The sequence below is a fragment of the Magnolia sinica genome, chromosome 11, assembly GCF_029962835.1.
Source record: "Magnolia sinica isolate HGM2019 chromosome 11, MsV1, whole genome shotgun sequence".
Classification (NCBI taxonomy): Eukaryota; Viridiplantae; Streptophyta; class Magnoliopsida; order Magnoliales; family Magnoliaceae; genus Magnolia; species Magnolia sinica.
Genome location: NC_080583.1, coordinates 57,595,901 through 57,622,166, shown reverse-complemented (window position 1 = coordinate 57,622,166; position 26,266 = coordinate 57,595,901). Strand labels below are relative to the sequence as shown.

Here is a 26,266-nt window from a genome sequence, read left to right as displayed (position 1 = left end):
TTTTGCATTTATCAGTTCTTCAAGTCTGTGTAATCATTTGATATGAATCCATTTGGATTCTACCGTAATAAGTTTTCTATTGTCAAGAAGGAAATCTCATATGGGTATCTCTCCTTTTGAACTTTCTTTGATTTGGTGAAAATCAATGTGACTTTAGGATGATGTGTGGGCTGTTTTCAATTGTTTTGGGATGAAAAACCAATGAAATTTGGGATGTTCGTAAGCAGTTTGATGCATATTGGTTGAAAAATGAAGTGTTATGCAGATTTATTATAATTTTTTGTGGTTTAGATGATGGAATCTTGTGTGGGTGCTTTTGCATTTATCAATTCTTAAAATTTTTGGGATTACTTGATGTGAATCAATGGGAGTTTTTGATGATTAGTAGTTGCTTTTAGGTGTTCTTGGACTAAAACCAATGGAATTTGGGGCACTTTCATGTTATTTGATGCTAGTTGATTGATTTTAGTGTTATTTGGACTCAACATAATTAATGGAGTGTTGTACACATCATTTATGTTACATGTAAGCGAAGCTCATGTGGTTACTTTTGCATTTAGCAGTTTTTGAAGTTTATGTGATCATGTTATATTAATTGATGGGAATTTAGGATGATGGGTACTTGTTTCTAGGGTTTTTTTTTTTGGGACCAAAATAAAGGGAACTTGGAATGTTCTCAAGCAATTTGATGCATATGTATTAACCCAGATGTTCTTCATACTTGGATTAACTGAAAAATGGAGTGGTCATGTAGATACTTTTCTGTTTATTAGTTTTTGAAGTTCATGTTTATTTGATGAAAATCAATGGGAGCTCAGGATAACGGGTACTTGTTTTCGAGTGTTTTGATTGGAACTAAGGTAATTAGGGGTTTTTTCTAGTTAACTGATGCATGTTGATTGATTTTAATGTTTTTTAGATTTTAATGATTGTATTTATATGCATGTGGTGTCCTCAGGTCTTACATGAACTAATTTATATGCATGTGGTGTCCGCAGGTCTTACGTGAACTAATACGACGCCCCAACTAGATTATGTGGAGCAAGAAAGAAGTTAGTTTTCTTCCCTTTACCATTGTTGTTTGATTGTTAATCTATGCAATGATTTTTTTTTATGCCATAAGTCTTGGCACTTGCTATTTTTCATAGAATTTATTAGTTTAATAACCTAGCTATGTAAACTATTAGACTTTGTTTCATAAGCATAAATATGAATCACCTTCTTTCTTCTTTTTGCTAGGTGGCATCAAATCTAGATGTCGTAACAGATGTCTATGATTTCGTCCATTTGGTAAGCACTATTTCTAGTGAAAAAGAAGTAAGCAATGAATGTCTAGGTGCAGATGTTGATGAAAGAGAAGTAAGCAATGAAGCAGTCCGTTCAATCTGATAAATCTACTCCTTGGGGAGGTTGGAAATTAAATGATGTGTACAACAATTCAGGTATGGTTTGCACCAATTCAAGAGACTATACATTAGGCATTCAATATATAAGACTGGAGTGAGACTGATTAGGCATTTAAATGTGTTGCAGGATGTTGTTTAAATTACTTGTCCTAACAGGTGCACAAGTTGGGATGGATTGGACTTCTATCTTGAGAAAATGCCATGATTTCAGGTAGTTATTATTGTAATGGAAAGTTAAAAAATTAAAAGAGAGAGATAATGAATTCATAGAAAGAAATGTTCTTTATCATTAGGGCTGCTTTCGCCGGGTTTGATGCAGAAATCGTCGCCAACTTCACAGAAAGACAAATAACATTAGTGGCCACAGATTGCAACCTGGATTTAAACAAGGTTCGAGGTGCCGTCAATAATACTAATAGAATCCTCCAGGTCAGATTGTTGATTGGACCTGATTTTATTTAAATGATCTTGATAATCCATTTTATTTAAATGAGCAGACCCAGATTTGCGTTGGAGCTATCCGGATGTTAAGCGGGGGTCCCTGGAAGGTGGGAACCGCTGTTATGACCATGATGAAGCTGTCCATTTCCTATGGATAGCATTGGAGTGGCCTGGCCATTTGGACAGGCCATGTTTATGTATTTACTTGAAATTGATGGAGCAGACCCGGATGCGCGTCGGAGCTATCCGGATGTTGAGCGGGGATCCCTGAAAGATGAGAACCGCTATTATGACTATGATGAAGCTATCCATTTCCTATGGATAGCATTGGAAGGGCCTGGCTAATTGGAGCAGGCCGTGTTTATATCTATATTTGCAGGGACCACACCCTTAACCTATAACCTAAACTTATTCTCAAATCCCAAAACCTATAACTACAACCTAAACCTATAACCTAAACCTATAAACTATAACCTAAACCTATAACCTAAACTCAATTCCCTAAACTTTAACTACAACCTAACCTAAACCTAAACTTATTCCCTAAACCTATTCTCAAATCCTAAAACCTATAACCTAAACCATACCCTGAACCTATAACCTAAACTCAATTCCCTAAACCTTAACCTATAACCTAACCTAAACCTATACTTATAACCTAAACCTATTCTCAAATCCCAAAACCTATAACCTAAACCTATAACCTATAACCTATAACCTGAACCTATAACCTAAACTCAATTCCCTAAACCTTAACCTATAACCTAACCTAAACCTATACTTATAACCTAAACCTATTTTCGAATCCTAAAACCTATAACCTATAACCTATAACCTGAACCAATAACCTAAACTCAATTCCCTAAACCTTAACCTATAACCTAACCTAAAACCTATACTTATAACCTAAACCTATTCTTAAATCCCAAAAACTATAACTATAACCTAAACCTTAACCAAAAACCTATAACCTAACCTAAACCTAAACCTATAACCTTAACCTAAACCAAAACCTATAACCTAAACCTTAACATATAACCTTAACCTAAACGTAAACCTAAACCAAAACCTATAACCTAAACCGATTCTCAAATCCCTAAACCTAAACCTAAACCTAAACCTATAACCTAAACCTATTCTCAAATGCCTAAACCTAAATCTAAACTTTAATGTATTCTCAAATCCCTAAACCTAAACCTACAACTAATCCTAATCTAAACTCCCTAACCTAAACCTAAACCTAAACTTGAAAACCCAAACCTCAACCCGATCCCGAACCCGAACCCGATTTCCTAAACCTAAACCTAAACCTATAACCTATTACCTAAACCTAAACCTAAAACCTAAATGTATTCTCAAATCCCTAAACCTAAACCTACACCTAATCCTAATCTCAACTCCCTAACCTAAACCTAAACCTAAACTTGAAATCAAAAACATAAACCCGATCCTGAACCCGAACCCGATGTCCTAAACTTAAACCTTAACCTATTCTCAATTCCCTAAACCTAAAGCTTATAACCTAAACTGAAACCTATACCTATACCTAAACCTAAAACCTAAATGTATTCTCGAATCCCTAAACCTAAACCGACACCTAATCCTAATCTCAACTCCCTAACCTATACCTGAACCTAAACTTGAAAACCCAAACCTAAACCCGATCCCGAACCCGAACCCGATTTCCTAAACCTAAACCTAAACCTATAACCTATTACCTAAACCTAAACCTAAAACCTAAATGTATTCTCAAATCCCTAAACCTAAACCTACACCTAATCCTAATCTCAACTCCCTAACCTAAACCTAAACTTAAACTTGAAAACAAAAACATAAACCCGATCCTGAACCCGAACCCGATGTCCTAAACCTAAACCTTAACCTATTGTCAATTCCCTAAACCTATAGCTTATAACCTAAACTGAAACCTATACTTATACCTAAACCTAAACCTAAACCTAAAACCTAAATGCATTCTCGAATCCCTAAACCTAAACCTACACCTAATCATAATCTCAACTCCCTAACCTAAACCTGAACCTAAACTTGAAAACCCAAACCTAAACCCGATCCCAAACCCGAACCCGATTTCCTAAACCTAAACCTATACCTATTCTCAATTCCCTAAACCTATATCTTATAACCTAAACCTAAACATAAACCTAAACCTTAACCTAAACTTAAACCTAAACCAATAACCTATAACCTAAACCCAAACCTAAAACCTAAATGTATTCTCAAATCCCTAAACCTAAACCTACACCTAATCCTAATCTTAACTCCCTAACCTAAACCTAAACCTAAACTTGAAAACCCAAACTTAAACCCGATCCCGAACCCGAACCCGATTTCCTAAAGCTAAACCTTAATGTATTCCCAAAACCTTAAACCTAAACCTACACCTAATCCTAATCTCAACTCCCTAACCTAAACCTAAAATTAAACTTGAAAACCTAAACCTAAACCCGATCCCAAACCCGAACCCGATTTCCTAAACCTAAACATTAACCTATTCTCAATTCCCTAAACATATATCTTATAACCGAAACCTAAACCTAAACCTTAACCTAAACCTATAACCTATAACCTTAACCTAAACCTAAACCCAAACCTATAACCTATAACCTAAACCTAAACCTATAACCAAAATGTATTATCAAATCCTTAAAACTAAACCTACACCTAATCCTAATCTCAACTCCCTAACCTAAACCTTAACCTAAACTTGAAAACCCAAACCTAAACCCGTTCCCAAACCCGAACCCGATTTCCTAAACCTAAACATAAACCTAAACCTAAAACCTAAATGTATTCTCAAATCCGTAAACCTAAACCTACACCTAATCCTAATCTCAACTCCCTAACCTAAACCTAAACTTAAACTTGAAAACAAAAACATAAACCCGATCCTGAACCCGAACCCGATGTCCTAAACCTAAACCTTAACCTATTCTCAATTCCCTAAACCTATAGCTTATAACCTAAACTGAAACCTATACCTATACCTAAACCTAAACCTAAACCTAAAACCTAAACGTATTCTCGAATCCCTAAACCTAAACCTACACCTAATCCTAATCTCAACTCCCTAACCTATACCTGAACCTAAACTTGAAAACCCAAACCTAAACCCGATCCCAAACCCGAACCCCATTTCCTAAACCTAAACCTATACCTATTCTCAATTCCCTAAACCTATATCTTATAACCTAAACCTAAACATAAACCTAAACCATAACCTAAACCTAAACCTAAACCAATAACCTATAACCTAAACCCAAACCTAAAACCTAAATGTATTCTCAAATCCCTAAACCTAAACCTACCTACACCTAATCCTAATCTTAACTCCCTAACCTAAACCTAAACCTAAACTTGAAAACCCAAACCTAAACCCGATCCCGAACCTGAACCCGATTTCCTAAACCTAAACCTTAATGTATTCTCAAAACCTTAAACCTAAACCAACACCTAATCCTAATCTCAACTCCCTAACCTAAACCTAAACTTAAACTTGAAAACCCAAACCTAAACCCAATCCCGAACCCAAACCCGATTTCCTAAACCTAAACATTAACCTATTCTCAATTCCCTAAACATATATCTTATAACCGAAACCTAAACCTAAACCTTAACCTAAACCTATAACCTATAACCTTAACCTAAACCTAAACCCAAACATATAACTTATAACCTAAACCTAAACCTATAACCAAAATGTATTCTCAAATCCTTAAAACTAAACCTACACCTAATCCTAATCTCAACTCCCTAACCTAAACCTAAACTTAAACTTGAAAACCCAAACCTAAAGCCGATCCCGAACCCGAACCCAATTTCCTAGACCTAAACATTAACCTATTCTCAATTCCCTAAACCTATATCTTATAACCTAAACCGAAACCTAAACCTAAACCTAAACCTATAACCTATAACCTTAACCTAACCTAAACCTAAACCTGTAACCTATAACCTAAACCTAAACCTAAAACCTAAATGTATTCTCAAATCCTTAAACCTAAACCTACACCTAATCCTAATCTCCTAACCTAAACCTGAACCTAAACTTAAAAACCCAAACCTAAACCCGATCCCGAACCCGAACCTGATTTTCTAAAGCTAAACCTATACCTATTCTCAATTCCCTAAACCTATATCTTATAACCTAAACCTAAACCTAAAACAAAACCTTAACCTAAACCTAAACTTAAACCAATAACCTATAACCTAAACCCAAACCTAAAACTTAAATGTATTCTCAAATCGCCAAACCTAAACCTACACCTAATCCTAATCTCAACTCCCTAACCTAAACCTAAACCTAAACTTGAAAACCCAAACCTAAACCCGATCCCGAACTCGAACCTGATTTCCTAAACCTAAACCTTAATGTATTCTCAAATCCCTAAACCTAAACCTACACCTAAACCTAATCTCAACTCCCTAACCTAAACCTAAACTTAAACTTGAAATCTCAAACCTAAACTCGATCCTGAACCCGAACCCGATTTCCTAAACCTAAACCTTAACCTATTCTCAATTCCCTAAACCTATATTTTATAACCTAAACCTAAGCCTAAACCTAAACCTTAACCTAAACCTAAACCTAAACCTGTAACCTATAACCTAAACCTAAACCTAAAACCTAAATGTATTCTCAAATCCCTAAACCTAAACCTACACCTAATCCTAATCTCAACTCCCTAACCAAAACCTACATCTAAACTTGAAAACCAAAACCTAAACCCGATCCCGAACTTGAACCCGATTTCCTAAACCTAAACCTTAACCTATTCTCAATTCCCTAAACCTATAGCTTATAACCTAAACCTAAACCTAAACCTATAACATATAGCCTAAACCTAAACCTAAAACCTAACGTATTCTCAAATCCATAAACTTAAACCTACACCTAATCCTAATCTCAACTCCCTAACCTAAACCTAAACCTAAACTTGAAAACCAAAACCTAAACCCGATCCCGAACCCGAACCTGATTTCCTAAACCTAAACCTTAACCTATTCTCAATTCTCTAAACCTATAGCTTATAACCTAAACTTAAGCCTAAACCTAAACCTTAACCTAAACCTAAACCTGTAACCTATAACCTAAACCTAAACCTAAAACCTAAATATATTCTCAAATCCCTAAACCTATACCTACACCTAATCCTAATTTCAACTCCCTAACCTAAACCTAAACCTAAACTTGAAAACCAAAACCCAAACCCGATCCCGAACCTGAACCCGATTTCCTAAACCTAAACCTTAACCTATTCTCAATTCCCTAAACCTATTGCTTATAACCTAAACCGAAACCTAAACCTATACCTTAACCTAAACCTAAACCTAAACCTATAACCTATAACCTAAACATAAACCTAAAACCTAAATGTATTCTCAAATCCCTAAACCTAAACCTACACCTAATCCTAATCTCAACTCCCTAACCTAAACCTAAACCTAAACTTGAAAACTCCAACCGAAACCCGATCCTGAACCCGAACCCGATTTCCTAAACCTAAACCTTAATGTATTATCAAATCCCTAAACCTAAACCTACACCTAATCCTAATCTCAACTCCCTAACCTAAATCTAAACCTAAACTTGAAAACCCAAACCTAAACCCGATCCCGAACCCGAACCCGATTTTCTAAACCTAAACCATAACCTATTCTCAATTCCCTAAACCTATTGCTTATAACCTAAGCCAAAACCTAAACCTAAACCTTAACCTAAACCTAAACCTATAACCTATAACCTAAACCTAAACCTAAAACCTAAATGTATTCTCAAATCCCTAAATCTAAACCTACACATAATCCTAATCTCAACTCCCTAACCTAAACCTAAACCTAAACTTGAAAACCAAAACCTAAACCCGATCCCGAACCCGAACCCAATTTCCTAAACCTAAACCTTAACCTATTTTCAATTCCTTAAACCTATAGCTTATAACCTAAACCTAAGCTTAAACCTAAACCTTAACCTTAACCTAAACCTAAACCTGTAACCTATAACCTAAATCTAAACCTAAAACCTAAATGTATTCTCAAATCCCTAAACCTAAACCTACACCTAATCCTAATCTTAACTCCCTAACCTAAACCTAAACCTAAACCCGATCTCGAACCCGAACTCGATTTCCTAGACCTAAGCCTTAACCTATTCTCAATTCCCTAAACCTATTGCTTATAACCTAAGCCTATACCTTAACCTAAACTTAAACCTAAACCTATAACCTATAACCTAAACATAAACCTAAAACCTAAATGTATTCTCAAATCCCTAAACCTAAACCTACACCTAATCCTAATCTCAACTCCCTAACCTAAACCTAAACCTAAACTTGAAAACTCCAACCGAAACCCGATCCTGAACCCGAACCCGATTTCCTAAACCTAAACCTTAATGTATTGTCAAATCCCTAAACCTAAACCTACACCTAATCATAATCTCAACTCCCTAACCTAAATCTAAACCTAAACTTGAAAACCCAAACCTAAACCCGATCCCGAACCCGAACCCGATTTCCTAAACCTAAACCATAACCTATTCTCAATTCCCTAAACCTATTGCTTATAACCTAAGCCAAAACCTAAACCTAAACCTTAACCTAAACCTAAACCTATAACCTATAACCTAAACCTAAACCTAAAACCTAAATGTATTCTCAAATCCCTAAATCTAAACCTACACATAATCCTAATCTCAACTCCCTAACCTAAACCTAAACCTAAACTTGAAAACCAAAACCTAAACCCGATCCCGAACCCGAACCCGATTTTCTAAACCTAAACCTTAACCTATTTTCAATTCCTTAAACCTATAGCTTATAACCTAAACCTAAGCTTAAACCTAAACCTTAACCTTAACCTAAACCTAAACCTGTAACCTATAACCTAAATCTAAACCTAAAACCTAAATGTATTCTCAAATCCCTAAACCTAAACCTACACCTAATCCTAATCTTAACTCCCTAACCTAAACCTAAACCTAAACCCGATCTCGAACCCGAACTCGATTTCCTAAACCTAAGCCTTAACCTATTCTCAATTCCCTAAACCTATTGCTTATAACCTAAGCCTATACCTTAACCTAAACCTAAACCTAAACCTATAACCTATAACCTAAACATAAACCTAAAACCTAAATGTATTCTCAAATCCCTAAACCTATAACTTGAATTAAAACACTTTTTTGCATTATTTGCTTGCATTAGTTTTATTTTTAAAAAGTGTCTACTTTTTTGGAAGAAGTTTATGCAATTCTTCATGATTCTGAATTTTAATGTTTTGTTGGTTTAATATTTTTTTTTCAGATGAAAGACACAAAAAAAAAATTGTTGCTGATTTTTTTCCTTTTTTTATTTATGATGTTAAACTTATATGTATTTATGCGTGGATGAATGTAATGTGGATAAGATTGTTTGTGTTTGGATGGATGTAGTTTATGTTTGGATGAATGTAGTTTATGTTGGATTTACGTAGGGTTTAGATGGATATGAATGTGAATATGATGAAATATATTATATAACAGGTGTATATCAGGAAGAATATATTGTAACAGGTTGAAGGCTCAAAAGGGACGGTCCATGACAGTCCTTTTTAAGGATGGTCTGTGGTTGTCCTTTGAAGGCTCATAAGAGACGGTCTATGACAGTCCTTTTTAAGGACAATCCATGACTGTTCTTTTAAAGGACGGTCCATAGCCGTCCTTTGAAGGGCCATAAGAGACGATCCATGACAATCCTTTTTATTGATGGTCCATGGCCGTCCTTTGAAGGCTCATCAGAGACGGTCTATGACAGTCCTTTTTAAGGAAGGTCCATGACCGTCCTTTTAAAGGAGGTCGATGGCCGTCCTTTAAAGGCTCATAAGAGACGGTCCATGACCGTCCTTTTTCGTCAATAAGAACGATAGTTTTTTACTGTCCTTTAAGTAATACGACACGTTAAAATTTGACGGCCCATGTGATGGTCCATGACCGTCCTTTTTGGTCATTTGAGACAGTTTTGGACCATCCTTTTTTTACAGTTTTAGCATAGTGTCATAGGGGACTTGATCATCCTCCCCTTCAATAGGATCCAATTGGGGCCCATTGTATGAGTTTTTGGGCCAAATACCCAGGCCCATAGGACCGCCCACCATGGGACGCCCAGCCCATTGGGCTGCTGCTGGATGTCCAGTCCAGCAACATGGCCCATATGATTTGTGTGTTTAATATACTCCCTTCATCTGGTGAACCCCCCTGTGACATTTATGGGTCACTAGGAACTAAAATAAACATATAAATTAATTAATTTATGAATTTTTAGTAATGGCAAATTGTGGGTGGGTTGAAATTTCAGCAATAGGCCCAAAATTGCTGCCCATAAATGAATGTTTTGGGGCAGCATGGTCTACCAAATTTGGGAATATTATTACACATATCTTTTCTTATTTTTAAATTATATTTTGGGCTTAATTAGTGCATATTTAAGGCCCATTCCAATTGGGATCTTATTACACTAGTCTTCATAGTTATTTATTGGATTTTCTTAGGCCAATTGACTTGAAACTTTTTTTATAGGCCCCTGACCTTTGGGCCTATATTTAATACACTATTATCATGAGTTTTATGGGCCAAAATACTCAAGTAGTGGGGCCCTTGCTTGCCTATTAGAATAAACCCATACTTGGGCCGAGATGTGACACCCAACTTACTCATTTTAAATATAAGGATTACCCATATGTTGGAATAATGGGCTGCCCATTAGGCCCACCATAATATATGGGTTTATGATCTTCATGGTTGGGCCCAAAACTTGCCTACGGGCCCACCATATTGCTTATGAGTGGGGCTTTGTATGTTTGCCCACTAGGCCCATGATTCGTTTAGGCCTTGGGCCTTGATCTGTATTTGGTTAAAAGTAAGCTACCTCTTGGGAACCAGTTGAGGTTGGATGTCCTCCTGGGTGATCCTAAGATAGGCTCATGGGTTTCTCTATGGGTGGTTTAAGGCCCACCATAGACCATAGGTCATTTATTTGAGGCTCAATGTGGATGTACGTAGAGCCTACCTTAACATATGTTTGGTACAGGCCATCCAAGCCTTGGATCGCCCGATCTTAGAGGCACTCTCTGCCTTAGGTTGCTGCTGGACTCATAGTCTAGTAGCAGGCCCACTTGATCTTTTTCATGATATATACATGCCCTCCATCTGGTGGGGCGCCCTGTGAGTATTGTTGGCCTTCATGAGATCATTCCCACATAGTTGACTAATTTCTGGGCTTTAGCAGGTCCAGGAAGTTAAGTGAGCCAAAAGTTTATCAAGGGGCCTTAAATGTACATTGTTATGGCTGAAACTTTATTGGATGTGGAGCCCACCATATTGAGAACTTGTGTACGTGTTGCATGCCTATATTTTATAATCTTTGGGTTTAATTAGTGGATTCTTTTGGGTCGCTTTTAGTAATCATATGAGGACCCCATCTTAATATCAGACTTTTGGGACATCCAGTGGGCCCAGAATGGGTAGGGATGTCCCAGCTTGGCCCAGCCATACATTGGGCTAACTTCCACCACTTTGATGGACTTGTGGGCTGAGATAAGGATGGTAATGGGCCCTTGGTTGCCCGCTTAAATTGCTAGTTATTGGGCTGATGTAGTGGGGCCAATTTCATCCAAACTTAAACTTATTTTTGGACCATACATTATTTATGCAGGCTGCCCACCAAGTTCAACTTAATGTATGGAATTCTATAGCCAATGAGAATGGGGCCTTGGGCCTTAATTCCCCTCTTGGAGTCTATGTTGTTGAATGTAGCATTAGACCCTTTTTTTCTTATGACCCATTATGAGGGATATATATATGTGGGCACCTATTTTTATCTTAATTATGGGCCTTGGGCCTTTTATCCATATAGTTCATGGTGGATATGCCTTTTGGGGAATTGTGGTTAAACGTCTCCATTATGGACCCCCCTAGGCCCAGTAGTATTTAAGTGTGATTGAATGCACATCTTAGACTCTTGTTAGGGCCATTTTTGCATTATTTAGTCTTATAGCTCATATGCTTAGTCTCGTGGACTACCCCTGGTAAAAGGTCCTCTACTAGAGGTTGGTTCCTTATGGATATTGTCTAAATACTTAGTCTTGGTCCCTTCTTGGATAAGAGGAATGTACCGCATTATATATTATCGCATAACACGTCTAGATTCATCTTCATGGCCCATGTGCATCATTGTATGCTTGAATGACATTGTGTGTGTGGTTATGATTGTGTCATTGGGCATTGCATGATACCTTCCCCGAGAGACGTAGTATCCCGTCTTGAGCATGTTGGATGCTTGGAGTTAATGTATGGTTAATTGTGTGATTCATGCATCTGACACTGCATAGCATATGAACATTATTGGTCTTGCTTTATCAAGGTTGTAGCCTCCATATATACATCATGGATGGCCATTTTTGGATACTGAAAATGTTACTTGAGCATATAGGGTGCATAGGATACCCATGGGTGAAATTTTTAAAACTTCCATGGTACCAAGGATCTGCTCCAGCGCCGTGACCGTGTGGAAACATGAGCGCACGAGGGCCTTATACCTTTAAGCCGTGACTCCCACTGTCGTGTAGTCGGTTAGATTGGGGTGTGACCTTACCTATGTGAGGGAAAGAAGACAATAGCTAGGCTGAGTCTGACCAGCTCGTGAAGGGGTCCGCTACTGTCAGGCCTTGCTAGTGATTGGTTATCCACAAGAGGGTAGTGAGGTCTCCTATGCTCGTTTGACTGTGCGGGTCTATAGAGTGGCAGTCATTCTGTAGTGTACTAGACCCCAGTAATTTCTTTATGATGAAAATGTACTTGATATGTGGGTTAGATATGAGCACTGGCATTACTTCACATTGTATTTGCATCAACTGTATATGCCTTATATTGCTTCGCTTTGGCATAGTGCCCAGTACTCATTGTATTAAGGTACTCATTGTGTTATATAGCCTTGGTATGGCTTCCCACATGATTGTACTACCTTGGTATAGCTCCTTGCGCTCATGACTGCCTTAGTAAGGCTAGTGGTATTGGTATTGATTATGACTCCCTCCTGCATTCTCTATCTTCTTCTAAGCACCATTGTCACACACTTCCATCACCCTCTAAGCTTTTATAAACTTATGCACGATTGATACATGCAAGGGATCCTAGGTCGGCATCATAGCAACTGAGCTTGGATTAGAGTTGCACCGAGGACCCCAGTGTTGCAGATCTTCTTCCTACTTCCTTTGTTATCAGATGTATTTCTTTTCAGCTATGTACTTGTAAAAGTTTAAATTTATAGTAGATTTTTTAAGTGTCCTTTTGTTATTTTTGAAATTTACTTGTTGTGATTTTGGGTATGCTCGTATTGGAAATGATTATACAGTTATGGAAATCCTCCTTGTGAGATCCCAGGATTGAAACCTGCCTCAGGAGCCGAGAATGGGGCAGTACGGAGGCTGTTGCAGCCAGAACCGACTATCGGGTTCCTTGTGAGTCCAATTACCGAGTCTTGGGCATGACAGGAGTTAGTATCAGAGTATAACAAGTAATTTTGGAATAACTTGGGATAACATCGCATATCTCCTGCGAGCTTAGGACAAGTAGTGTCCCGAGTGTGTTTTCCTTGTTCCGTTTGAGCCTTCAAGGATTCTAATCCTTAGGTGTCCATCACCTTTATTCCTTCTGTAGACAATGCCGTCTAGTCGAGGTTCCCATGATTATGGCATCCGTGGCCATGATGCTCATGGATGTGGTTCTCATTCTACTCCATCAATCCGAGTGACTTTTACTCCACCCTCTGAGATTCCTGTTCCCCCTCTTGAGCCTACAGTCCCTATTCCTGAGGCTCCTGCCATACATGTGCCTCCATCAGAGGACAGTGTTGCCCCCGCTTATCTGAGGATTCCTTTAGGAGCTAAGCATCTCCAGCAGTTGATGCGGATCATCACTGATGTTCTTCATACCCGTCAGCTCGTTCCTGAGATGCCCGGACAGGCGGAACAAAAGCGTGCGAGCCCACTTTTGCGAGATTCGACTCTGCGGCGAGCTCCGTTAGCGGTATTTCTACTTAAGGGCGAGGTTGAGTGGACCAGTTTGCAGAGGGATCACGATCAGAGAAGAGGCCGGAAGAGGCAGGCCCCATCTGGTAACTTCCAGCGTCGTCGATAGCGGCAGAGGTGCGTAGTCTATCAAGCCGTCAGGGCATCGGCAGCACGTTCAGCACCACCTTCTAGACCGTTTACTGGCATTTTCTATGGATGTGGATAAATAAGGCATCAGAGGCGTGTGTGCCCTCTTCCTTTGCAGTAGCGACAGTGGCTCCTACCACCGATACCTCGACAGCAGAGGAGACAGTAGGATAGACCCCCGCAGCGACTATAGCAGTAGTAAAGACCGCAGATACAGAGGGGACAAACACCTCCCCAGCCACCTTAGGCTTGATTTTGGGCAACTCAGCAAAACCCTTAGTTATCGTTGAGGGTGTTCTCCCTATCTCCATGTATAAGTCTTGTGTTCTGGTGCATCTTACCTTTTTGTATCCAAGGGCTTTTGTTCAATCAGACAGCTATAAGAGTCTGCCATAAGGGATTGTCAATATCGACACTTTTTGGGAAGACCATTGTGTTAGAACGATGTTGTATATTGTGTTTCGTCTTGGTTGGTGAGATGTTCCTACCCGCTGATTTGTTTATATTGCCAATGTCGAGCTTGTTGGCTTGTTTTGTTGTCAAGGTAGTATTTTTGGTAGGGGATGAAGCACCAGATTGCTAGTTTTATGGCTAAGTGTGACACATACTAGTGTGTTAAGGCTGACCACCAGAGACCCCCTGGTCCCTTATAGCCGTTGAACGTTCCAGTGTGGAAGTGGGAGCTTGTATCGATAGCTTTCATCATTGGTTTACCGAGAACTCAACGCAGTCACGATACCATCTGGGTTATCGTCGATCATCTAACGAAGTCAGCTCATTTCATTCTGATGCATGCTTCCTGGTCTATGGACTAGCTTGCAAAAGTGTTCATTGAGGAGATAGTGAGACTGCACAATATTCCAGTTTCGATCGTTTCAGATCGAGACTCCAGATTTACCTCTCAATTTTGGAGGAGTTTCCAACAGGTGATGGGGACCACTTTGTATCTCAGTACTGCTTATCATCCGCAGACGGATGGGCAAACCGAAAGGGTCAACCTGATCCTTGAGGACATGCTCTGATCTTATGTGATTGACTTTGTGGGCAGTTAGGATGAGCATTTGCACCTCGCTGAGTTCACGTACAACAATAGTTATCAGGTGAATATTTCCATGACTCCTTTTGAGTCACTTTATGGTAGACCGTGCAAACCTCCTAACTGTTGGATAGAGGTTAGAGAGCGTCATCTCTTAAGTCGTGAGCTTATGCAGCAGACGTCAGAGGTTATCGATATTATCAAGCAGAGGATGTGCACAGCTCAGAGCCGGCAGAAGAGTTTTGTTGATCATCGACATCGACCCCTTGAGTTAACAATTAGGGACATGGTATATCTCAAGGTCTCGCCTATGAAAGGCGTGGTTCATTTTAGTGTGAAGGGAAAGCTTGCCCCGAGATTTATTGGATCTTTTGAGATTACCAAGCGTGTGGGTGCTATGGCTTATAGGCTTACCTTTCTTATTGAGTTGTCCTCGATCCACAACGTATTCCATGTTTCTATGTTGCGGAAGTGTGTGTCGGAAACTATCCCTGTGATTGATTGATATATGATTATTTGTATTGCCTTCCTTATATGATGATTGTTATTGATGGTGCTGTTTTGCCTTTTATTTTGTCCTGGATTGGTCAATTTTGAGGATGAAATTTTTTTATTAATGGGGAGGATTGTAAGACCCGACCCGAGTTCATATGTGTGCATATGTGTGTGTGAGTATACATTTTGTTCATCTTGGTCCCGCAATCTAACCGGTCGAATTTTGATGACCCATGACTTTTGATTAGTATTTGTGGTCTTCCTCGAGTTCGGTCATTTAGACCCGACCCAGATCGACCCAAATTTAGTGCCATAGCGAACGCATCGTCGCTGCGGTTCCATCGCCGCATCTCGTGCGACAATCCGAGTTGTAGATCATGAGATATGGGCCGTGCATAATTTAGGTCATTGATTGTGATTGTGGGGCCCACCTAGGATTTGGTACAAACCCCTAAGTATATATTTCATCTCCCTAGTCATCATTAGGGTAGGTAGCTTAGACTAGGTTGATAGCCCCTACCTAGCTAGCTAGTGATGATGAGTTCTCTTATCAAGAGAGCTCCTTTTCTCTACCTCATGCAAAAGTGCCTTTTCACTCTTCCCCAATCTAAATTTTCTGAAATTTCTCTTCTCTAGGGAGAGAGAGAGAGACCATCATATCCCTCTTTTCTAACAAATGTAATCATCACTTTGAATAAAACTCCCTTTCTTACTAGTAAATGCATCTCATTCCTCTCTCTTCCTCTCTTCTCCTCATCTCTCCCTCTCCCTCTCTACCCTTGAACATCCCACCTTACTCCCCATTTTTCAGCCCCTTTTCCCTCTAAAATCCCCTCATCTAACCGTTCACCTTCAATCTAAACCTTAAATCTTGGAAGCTTGGAGCATAGGGAGTCCATTGGTAGAAGTTTGGTGAAGATCCTTTGAGGTGGGTGCTTCTCTAGGATGTAAATTTAATTTCTATAGTGTATATTCTTTCTTTTCTTCATGAGAGAAGTGTAGGACCCACCAATCAATGGTGGAGATCCCACACATTCCCATAGGTGTCGCCAAATGGCCTACCTATGCATGCATGTCCCATGCATGGGGTCTTCTTCTATGGACCCCCATCATGGTGGTTTTCTTTTTAATTTTATAGCATGATGTGTCATCTAGACCCTAGATTCATGGTGGGAATGGTATCCCAACCATCCATTTTGATCATAGGCCATGCATGTGTTAGATCCATATTGTAATAGTAATCAATGTATGATGTGTGGTGTGATTGATCTTGGGAGGGCTCAATAGTGGCGGAGCCCTTTCCCCTATGGCAAGAACGTCTTCCTCTCTCTTCTTTCCTTTATTTTTCTAATGTTAGCATTTTGATCATGTATGTGTGGCCCACCTTGTGGACCAACAAAAATCCAAACCATCCATGGAGGTTAGACATCCATGGTAGTCCATCATTAGACATGTGGCCCAAATCCACCTAAATGGGGCACATGCAAGGGGTTTTTGGTAATGAGGAAGGTCAGGATATTTGTGAGGCCCATTGGGATGGTCTACAATAAGATTTTTGGAGGTTAAATCACTTCTTAAATGATGTCTATATTTAATTTCTTTCAAGTACATGTTATTGTCCAAATCTGTCTGAAAAGATTTTGGGCCAACTTGAGGCCAGCATTTAGAGTTTTTGGTGGGGAGTTTTATACTAAATAAAATATTATTTTTGAAGATAGGTATACTACCTATAAGCATGCCAAGTTTCAGCCCCAATTGACCTCATTTGGGTCCCCAAAAGGGTGGGCCAATATGGGTACTTGCTGAATTTTGTGTTGTAATTCCAGCAAGGTTGCAATTTGGAAATGTAAAATTATAAAATAGTTTTTGATCAGGTGGGCCACTTTTTTGGACCTTGCCTTGTACTACATATTCTAGATAAGGTTTAAATTTAATTTTTCCAAAATTTTTGGACATCCAGGGCCCACCCCATTGGGTGCTCAATCATGGTCTATCTAGAATTCTGCACTTAGTAGAATTTCTGGATAGATTGTAATTCTGAATTTAATTAAAATATTTTTGTATATCCAAAAATCAAAAAATTTCTTACAAGTATGTTCCACCCATGGTAGGACCCACCTACCAATTTTTGGGGGCAACAGACCCCTGTGCATACCGTGGTAAGGGCTGGACCGGCCCACCACGTTGAGACTTCCAGGTCAGACAGATTTTCTAAATAGACTGTTTTCTCTAAATTAATTAAAATACTTTTAGTAATGTAAAAATTGAAAATTTTTGTGAAGATTTGGTGCACCCATGGAAGTAACACTCTCTAAATATTCAGGGCCATCGGGCCCCTATATCATCCATGGTATGGCTTGGAGTGGCCCACTAGTTGCTGCCCATAAATGAATGTTTTGGGGTACCATGGTCCACCAAATTTAGGGATATTATTACACATATATTTCCTTATTTTTAATTAGATTTTCGACTTAATTAGTGCATATTTAAGACCCATTCCAATTGGGATCTTGTTGGAATAGTCTTCATAGTTATTTGTTGGGTTTTCTTAGGCCCATTGACTTGAAACTTTCTTGATAGGCCCCTGACCTTTGGGCCTATATTTAATACACTATTGTGATGGGTTTTATGGGCCAAAATACTCAAGTAGTGGGGTTCTTGCTTGTCCATTAAAATAAACCCATACTTGGGCCGAGATGTGACACCCAACTTACTTGTTTTAAATATAAGGATTACCCATATGTTGGAATAATGGGTTGCCCATTAGGCCCACCATAATATGTGGGTTTATGATCTTCATGGTTAGGCCCAAACCTTGCCTACAAGCCCACCATATTGCTTATAAGTTGGGCTTTGTATGTTTGCCCACTAGGCTAATGATTGGTTTAGGCCTTGGGCCTTGATCTGTATTTGATTAAAAGCAGGCTACCTCTTAGGAACCAATTGAGGTTGGATGTCCTCCTGGGTGATCCGAAGATAGGCCCATAGGTTTCTCTATGGGTGGTTTAAGGCCCACCATAGACCATAGGTCATTTATTTGAGGCTCAATGTGGATGTACGTGGAGCCTACCTTAACATATGTTTGGTCCAGGCCATCCAAGCCTTGGATCGCTCGATCTTAGAGGCACTCTCTACCATGGATTACTGCTGGATTTATAGTCTAGTAGCAGGCCCACTTGATCTTTTTCATGATGTATACACGCCCTCCATCTGGTGGGGTCCCCTGTGAGTATTGTTGGCCTTCATGAGATCATTCCTACATAGTTGACTAATTTCTAGGCTTTAACAGGTCTAGGAAGTTGAGTGAACCGAAATTTTATCAAGGGGCCTTAAATGTACATTGTTATGTCTGAAACTTTATTGGATGTGGGGCCCGCCATATTGAGAACTTGTGTACGTGTTGCATGCCTATATTTTATAATCCTTGGGTTTAATTAGTGCAATCTTTTGGGTCACCTTTAATAATCATATGAGGACCACATCTTAAGATCAAATTTTTGGGACATCCAGTGGCCCCAGAATGGGCAGGAACATCCCAATTTGACCCGGCCATACATTGGGCCGACTTCCACCACTTTAATGGACTTGTGGGCTGAGATAAGGATGGTAATGGGCCCTTGGTTGCCCACTTAAATTACTAGTTATTGGGCTGATGTAGTGGGGCCAATTTCATCCAAACTTAAACTTATTTTTTGGACCATACATTGTGTACGCAAGCTACCCACCAAATCCAACTTGATGTATGGAATTCTATGGCCATTGGGAATTGGGCCTTGGGCCTTAATTCCCCTCTTGGGGCCCATATTGTTGAATGTAGCATTAGACCCTTTTTTTCCTTATGACCCATTATGAGGGATATATGTATGTGGCCACCTATTTTTATCTTGATTGTGGGCCTTGGGCATTCTATCCATATAGTTCATGGTAGATATGCCTTTAAGAGAATGGTGGTTAAACGTCCTCATTTTGGACCCCCTAGGCCCGGTAGTATCTAAGTGTGACTAAATGCCCATCTTATATTCTTGTTAGGGCCATTTCTGTGTTATTTAGTCCTGTATCTTATATGCTTAGTCTCGTGGACTACCCCTGGTAAATGGGCCTCCACTAGAGGTTGGTTCCTTATGTATATTGTCTAAATACTTAGTCTTGGTCCCTTCTTGGATAAAAGGAATGTACCGCATTGTATATCACCGCATAACGCGTCTAGATTCATCTTCATGGCCCATGTGCATCATTGTATGCTTGAATGACATTGTGTGTGTTATTATGATTGTGTCATTGTGCATTGCATGATACCTTCCTCGAGGGACTTAGTATCCAATCTTGAGCACATTAGATGCTTGGAGTTGATGCATGGTTGATTGTGTGATTCATGCATCTGGCATTGCATAGCATATGAATATTATTGCCCTTGCTTCATTAGAGTTGTAGCCTCCACAGATACATCGTAGATGACCATGTTTGGACACTGAAAATATTACTTGAGCATATAGGGTGTATAGGATGCCCATGGGTGAAATTCTCAAAACTTTCATGGTACCAAGGATTTGCTCCAGCGCTGTGACCAGGTGAAAATATGAGCGTACGAGGGCCTTATACCTATAGGTCGTGACTCCCACTGTCGTGTAGTCAGTTGGATTGGGGTGTGGCCTTACCTGTCTGAGGGAAAGAGGGCAATAGTTAGGTTGAATCTGACCATCTCATGAATGGGTCCGCTACCGTCAAGCCTTGCTGGTGATTGGCTATCCACAAGAGGGTAGTGAGGTCTCCTACGCTCGTTTGACTATGCGGGTTTGTAGAGCGACAGTCATTCTGCAGTGTACTAGACCCCGGTGATTTCCTTATGATGGAAATGTACTTGATATGTGGGTTGGATATGAGCACTGACATTACTTCGCATTGCATTTGCATCAGCTATATAAGCCTTATATTGCATCGCTTTGGCATGGTGCCCAGTACTTATTACATTACGGTACTCATTGTGTTATATAGCCTTGGTATGGCTTCCTGCATAATTGTATTGCCTTGGGATAGATCCTTGTGTTCATGACAGCCTTGGTAAGGCTAGTGGTATTGGTATTGATTATGACTCCCTCCGAACATTCTCCATCTTTTTCTGAGCACCATTGTCACACACTTCCACTACCCTCTAAGCTTCTATAAGCTTATGCACGATTGATGCATGCAAGGCATCTTAGGTCGGCATTGTAGCAGTTGGGCTTAGATTAGAGTTGTGCCGAGGATCCCCAGTGTTGCAGATCTTCTTCCTTCTTCCTTCATTATCAGATGTATTTCTTTTCAGTTATGTACTTGTAAAAGTTCAAATTTATAGTGGATTTTGTAATGTGTCATTTTGTTATTTCTAAAATTTACTTGTTGTGATCTTGGGTATGCTCATATTGGAAATGGTTATATGGTTATGGAAATCCTCCTTGTGGGATCCCAGATCAGAACCTGCCTCAGGAGCCGAGAATGGGGTACTAAAGAAGTTGTTGCAACCAGAACCGACTATTGGGTTCCTTATGAGTCCGGTTACCGAGTCGGGGGCATGACACCATCGAAGTAACCTTTGATGTAATCGAACCAACTTCAATGCCATCAATCTATAGCAATAAGATATTCAAATAATTACTGGACAGTTTATGTCGATGCCATCGAGTGTCCTTTGATGCCATCGGAAAAAACTGAATTTATGACCTGAGGTAACTGGACAATTTGGGGTCCATTTTCAATGTCATCAAGTGACCTTCGATGTCATTGAATGATGGTTTGATGCCATCAGAAAAATCAAGAATTATGTGATTTTCTTCCTTGACAATTTGAGCACTTTTTCAATGTCATAGAAGTTAAGTTCAATGGCATCAAAAATGCTTTCGATGCCATAAAAAAACTCCAGATTTTCCTTGTTTGCTTGTTGGATAGTTTGTGCTCATTTTTTATGTAATTAAGAATATGTTTGATGTCATCAAAGAGGTCTACGATGTCATCGAATAGGCTTTGATGCCATCAAAAAAATCAACTAAATTCAAGATTTCTTCCTAGACAAATGGACCTATATGTTCGATCCCATCGATCTACCTCGATGTCATCGAAGGTAGTTCAATGGCACTCAAACGTGACTATTTTTAGAGTTTAATTTTTAACTCTAACATCCCATAACTTTTTAGCATACTTAAAAATAGTTTTTCCTGGATGATATTGGTTAAGTATGGGCTAAGTTTGAGGGGTTTTGGTATAGGGTTTGGCAAGTTCATGAGGCTTTCTTACCTTTTTTTTTAATATGAAGCCTCTAACCCTTTGAGTCTTCAATCTTGGATCTTATTTGGGGCTCAGTTGACTCTAAGACTCTAACTTCACACTAATTGACAAACTAGGGCACTTTCATAATCTTGTAAGTGATAAATCCATCATAGACACTTAGTGTGAAGGTGGGCCCCACATAAAATTAATTGTACCTTTAAAGATCTAATTTATTATGTGTAGATATGGATTGAAGACTTTATAAATCTAGATCCAGATTATTGAAATTAGAGAAAAGATCATAATAATGATCTTAACCATTAAATCGACGATCAGGTCCAATCTAACTATTGATCAAAGGTTTAATAAACTAATTAATAGATTAGATTTAAGAAAATTAAAAATGTACTTGATCTAATGTTATATCGGATTATCTAATCAAAGATCAATCATGATTATTGGATCAAAATCTTAAAAAACAATGAAACAAATGGTCGGATTAGATGGATCTTAACATCCAATTGTCTTTAAGATAGATCTTGATCCTAAGTTAAACTTAACAAAGATCAATATCTTTGATCTATGGTTAAAAACATGGTAAATTGACTATCTATGACTCATATATAAGAAATTAGGGACTTGATTAATCGATTTAGTGGACTAATGTAATAATCTTAGAATCTTACTCATTGCGAGATAAAATGGACACTAAATAAGGAATAAATTAACTTGATGCTTGTATTCTACTTATGACTTGAAAATGAAAACTTTTTATAGATCGTAGACCTGAGTGAAGTCATCAGATCTATGAGGAAATTTTTAAAAGGTCAAAATGGTCGAATAAGGAATGGACATTATGGGCAAATAGTCACTATCACGGATGGATTTTTCTGTATGCATTGCATAACATTACATGCTTACTTTTTCTTAACTTTTATAATATGTTAATATATTTAAGTATATAATTGCCTTGTATTTGATTTGTCATTCTGAGAATAATAGATAACTTGGGGATTGAGTTATCCCTTAAATTCTCAGACAAAGTTCCCAATGAAACCTGAGTTGGTACCAATAGGGGATCCTCCTTGGACTATGGTCGAGGCTTGGGAAGGAGTTTGGCCATCTCTAGAGTGGGTCACTCATTACCTGACTATACTATTACATACAGTACGTGACATACCTTAAGGCAACATTCACACAGGATGTGAGTAAACCGAGAGTTAATAATGTATAAACTGGATGCATTAAAATCACACCTTTTTTTTCATTTGGTTTACATCCAGATACATTCATGAATGTAACATTCACAAGAATAAAATCAATTGTATTGATTATATTTCATTAGAGTAAAAATATTAATCAAAGGCCTTCCCAATGGAAGCTTATTACATTCATCGAGTTCGCAACGGAAGCATAAAACTAAGTAAATAATATGTCTTCATATTCTTATAGTGTTGTCTTCTATAGGGAGATATTGCACTAAGTCTTCAAATTTATACTTCATCTGCATAATCAGTATGGTTGGGAGAGGGTTAATGCCCTACTCATAGTGATGGTTATCCGTTAAGATTAACAGTAATTCAAGAGATTCATACAAGTGATGTAATGTTCTGATACAACAAGTAATCCACACTACAAGAGGTATCAGTGCGCAATCAATCTATATGAGATGCTTACCTAACAAAGTATATGCAGTGTATCACTCTTAGCAATTGCCACAATGTAGAATACAATTATAGTGATCTGACTCGACCCACAGCCCATACTACGGATATTCACCGGCGTATCCCATGTTTAACATGGTTTTACGCGGTTATCCTAAGACAAACACCACACATGACCAGGTGAATCTTGTAACCTGGATTAAAGTGACTAAAGTGACAACCAACCCCCAAAAATCAGAAAAGGAGCGAGCAGTTCCCCAAGAAAAGTCGGATTGGAGTGACTAAGCGACATCTAACCCCCAAAACCGGAAAAGGAGTGACTAAGCGACATCCAGTTCCCCAAAATGATGTGTCACGTATATAGAATGATTTACATACACTAGTTGTTGCACTCTCACCTGAGAAACATGGAATTATGTATCGCCCTGGGGCCGCTACCGAAAATGCATTACGTCCACGATATTTAATTGATTAGTAAAGGAGGGATTCCTAACATAGTACTTGCATCAAGAGAGAATTCCTTTATCCATAGACGGTTAAGAATATCAAGACACCTGCCGAGCCCTTAAGAAAAAAGGGCGAGTGGCAATAACCAGTACGAATAAGAGGCGAGTGACAAAGGTCAACTCGAAAATGAGGAGAGAGGTTAAAGCCAACTTAATAAATAGAAGACCGCCAACAGCCTATTCTTTAATAAGGGTAGCATCAGCCAACTCCATAATTGAAAGAGCAACCACTGTCGATTCTTGGTAACGGAGAGTGATAGAGCCAAATCAATGGTAAGGTAAGAGCAAGGCTTGTATCCATAGCCTCTCGTGAATCCAAGAAAGCCTCTTACAATGGATATCATGTAAAAATATCAAAAAGGCCAATAATTGATGATAACAAATTGAAATGAAAATAGAGGGAAAGTAATGAAAATCTGAGGATAGATAAAAGGCATGTAAATAATAAGTGTAAAGGAAAAATAAAAAGCATCAACTCAATTAAGACAAAAGGTACGTAAAAGGCACGATAAAATAGCATGAAGGCATAAAAGGCAGGAAAAATATATTAACTTAAATTAACATAAGTTTAAAGGATAAAACCCTCACCTTATCAACCTTGATCTCTCCCTGACATTGTTAGGTCTGTGTCCTTACACTTCAAATCTAGTAACATCAATATGATTCTCCTAGTTAAATTATTATGTAGTCTAGGATAATAGGGTACATTTGTGTTTTAGGCTAGGTTAGAGTGAATATCAGGATAGGTATGGATATACTTTAATTCACCATTATTCACAATCCAATAACTCTTTTGTTAAAGCAATTCAAAATTTTATTAGGAAAAAAATTCGTGAATACATACCTTTGATCTCCTAGTTGGGAATTAAGATGATCCTACCCGAATCAGCCAGACTTGAAGTTGTTGAGGCACAGGAAATATTTCATTATATGTTCATTACATTGGTCAGAGAATTCCATGGTGCAGATCCTTCCCGGGGTTGTGCACTCCTTATTTTGGTAAAAATCAGTGAATGGGGGTATTTTGGTAAAAATTAGTGAATGAAGGTATTTTGGTAAAAATCAGTGAATGGGGGTATTTTGGTAAAAAGCAGTGATTGAGGGTATTTTGGTAAAAAGAAGTGAGTGAGGATACTTTGGTAAAAAGAAGTGAATGGGGGTATTTTGGTAAAAAGGGGTGCATGGGTGTCATTTTAATGAAGTGGTTGTACACCACTATTTAAGGAAAAATGGTTGAACACCACTATGTAAGGAAGGAGGGTGGAAGTTGTATGAAGAAAGAAGTGGTGGTGATCACCACTATGTAAGAGAAGGATGCCTATAAATACCTCTCCCCATGCCACATTTGAGGGGTTGTTGTTGGTTAGAAGACAAGAAGGAAGACAAGAGAGAGAGAGAGAGGGTTTGCGTGACCCCGCACAACCGGAGAGGGCCTTGTGCCACTTCTCAAGGTCTTGCCCCTATCAGCGCAAACCACCCTTGGAGAAAAGCCTCCTTACGCCTATCTGCGCAAACCACTTTGGAGAAAAGTCTCCTTGCACGTATCCACGCAAAGGCTCCCAGAGAAGAGCCTTCCTGCACCACTTAATGTGGAAGTCTATCTGGAAGAAACCCTTTGCGCGAGCTCGCACAAACCATCCCTGCAAAGAAACCTTTGCACGAACCTATGCAACCACTTCCGCAAAGAAACCCTTTGCGCGAGCCCGCGCAAACCATCCCTGCAAAAAAGCCTCTGTGCGACTTTGTATAGAGGCATGTTCAAGAGAAATCTCCATGAGACTGTCTTAATGTAAGGCCTTTGTTGTCTTAAAGAAATTCCTATGCGCCACTTCTCTCTCCCTTTGTCCTGAGACAAGGCTTTTGTTGTCCTAAGCCTACTCTATGCGCCACTTTGTGAGGAGATTGTCCTAAGACAAGGCTTTTGTTGTCTTGAAGCCTGCTCCATGCGCCACTTCTCTCTCCTCTGTCCTAATACAAGCTTTTCTTGTCCTGAAGCCTCCTTGGTGTGCCACTTCATGTGGAACTTGTCTTAATGCATGGACTATCCCAAAGTAAGTCCCATGCACTCCATATTCCCTGTCTAAGCCTGTGCACTCCTACCTTCAGACAGATGATCCCTCACACCATTTCTCATGGAAACATGCCATAAAGCAAGCCTCTTGCACCATTATCCATGGGGTCTTGGCCTAATGCAAGGATTGTGCACTCCACATTTCAAGGGTTTACATTCCAACATTTCAAGGGGAGTGCACAACCTTTCTGATGGAG

The 26,266-nt window shown here is 39.1% G+C and overlaps 1 long non-coding RNA gene across 1 annotated transcript; it reads left to right on the top strand.

Moving 5' to 3' along the window:
• Positions 1 to 1,440: 1,440 nt before the first annotated feature.
• Positions 1,441 to 1,854, top strand: LOC131218382 (uncharacterized). The gene is made up of 2 exons (XR_009157682.1): positions 1,441 to 1,617; positions 1,700 to 1,854. It is a non-coding gene; the product is annotated as an uncharacterized LOC131218382 (long non-coding RNA).
• The last annotated feature ends 24,412 nt before the right edge of the window (positions 1,855 to 26,266 follow it).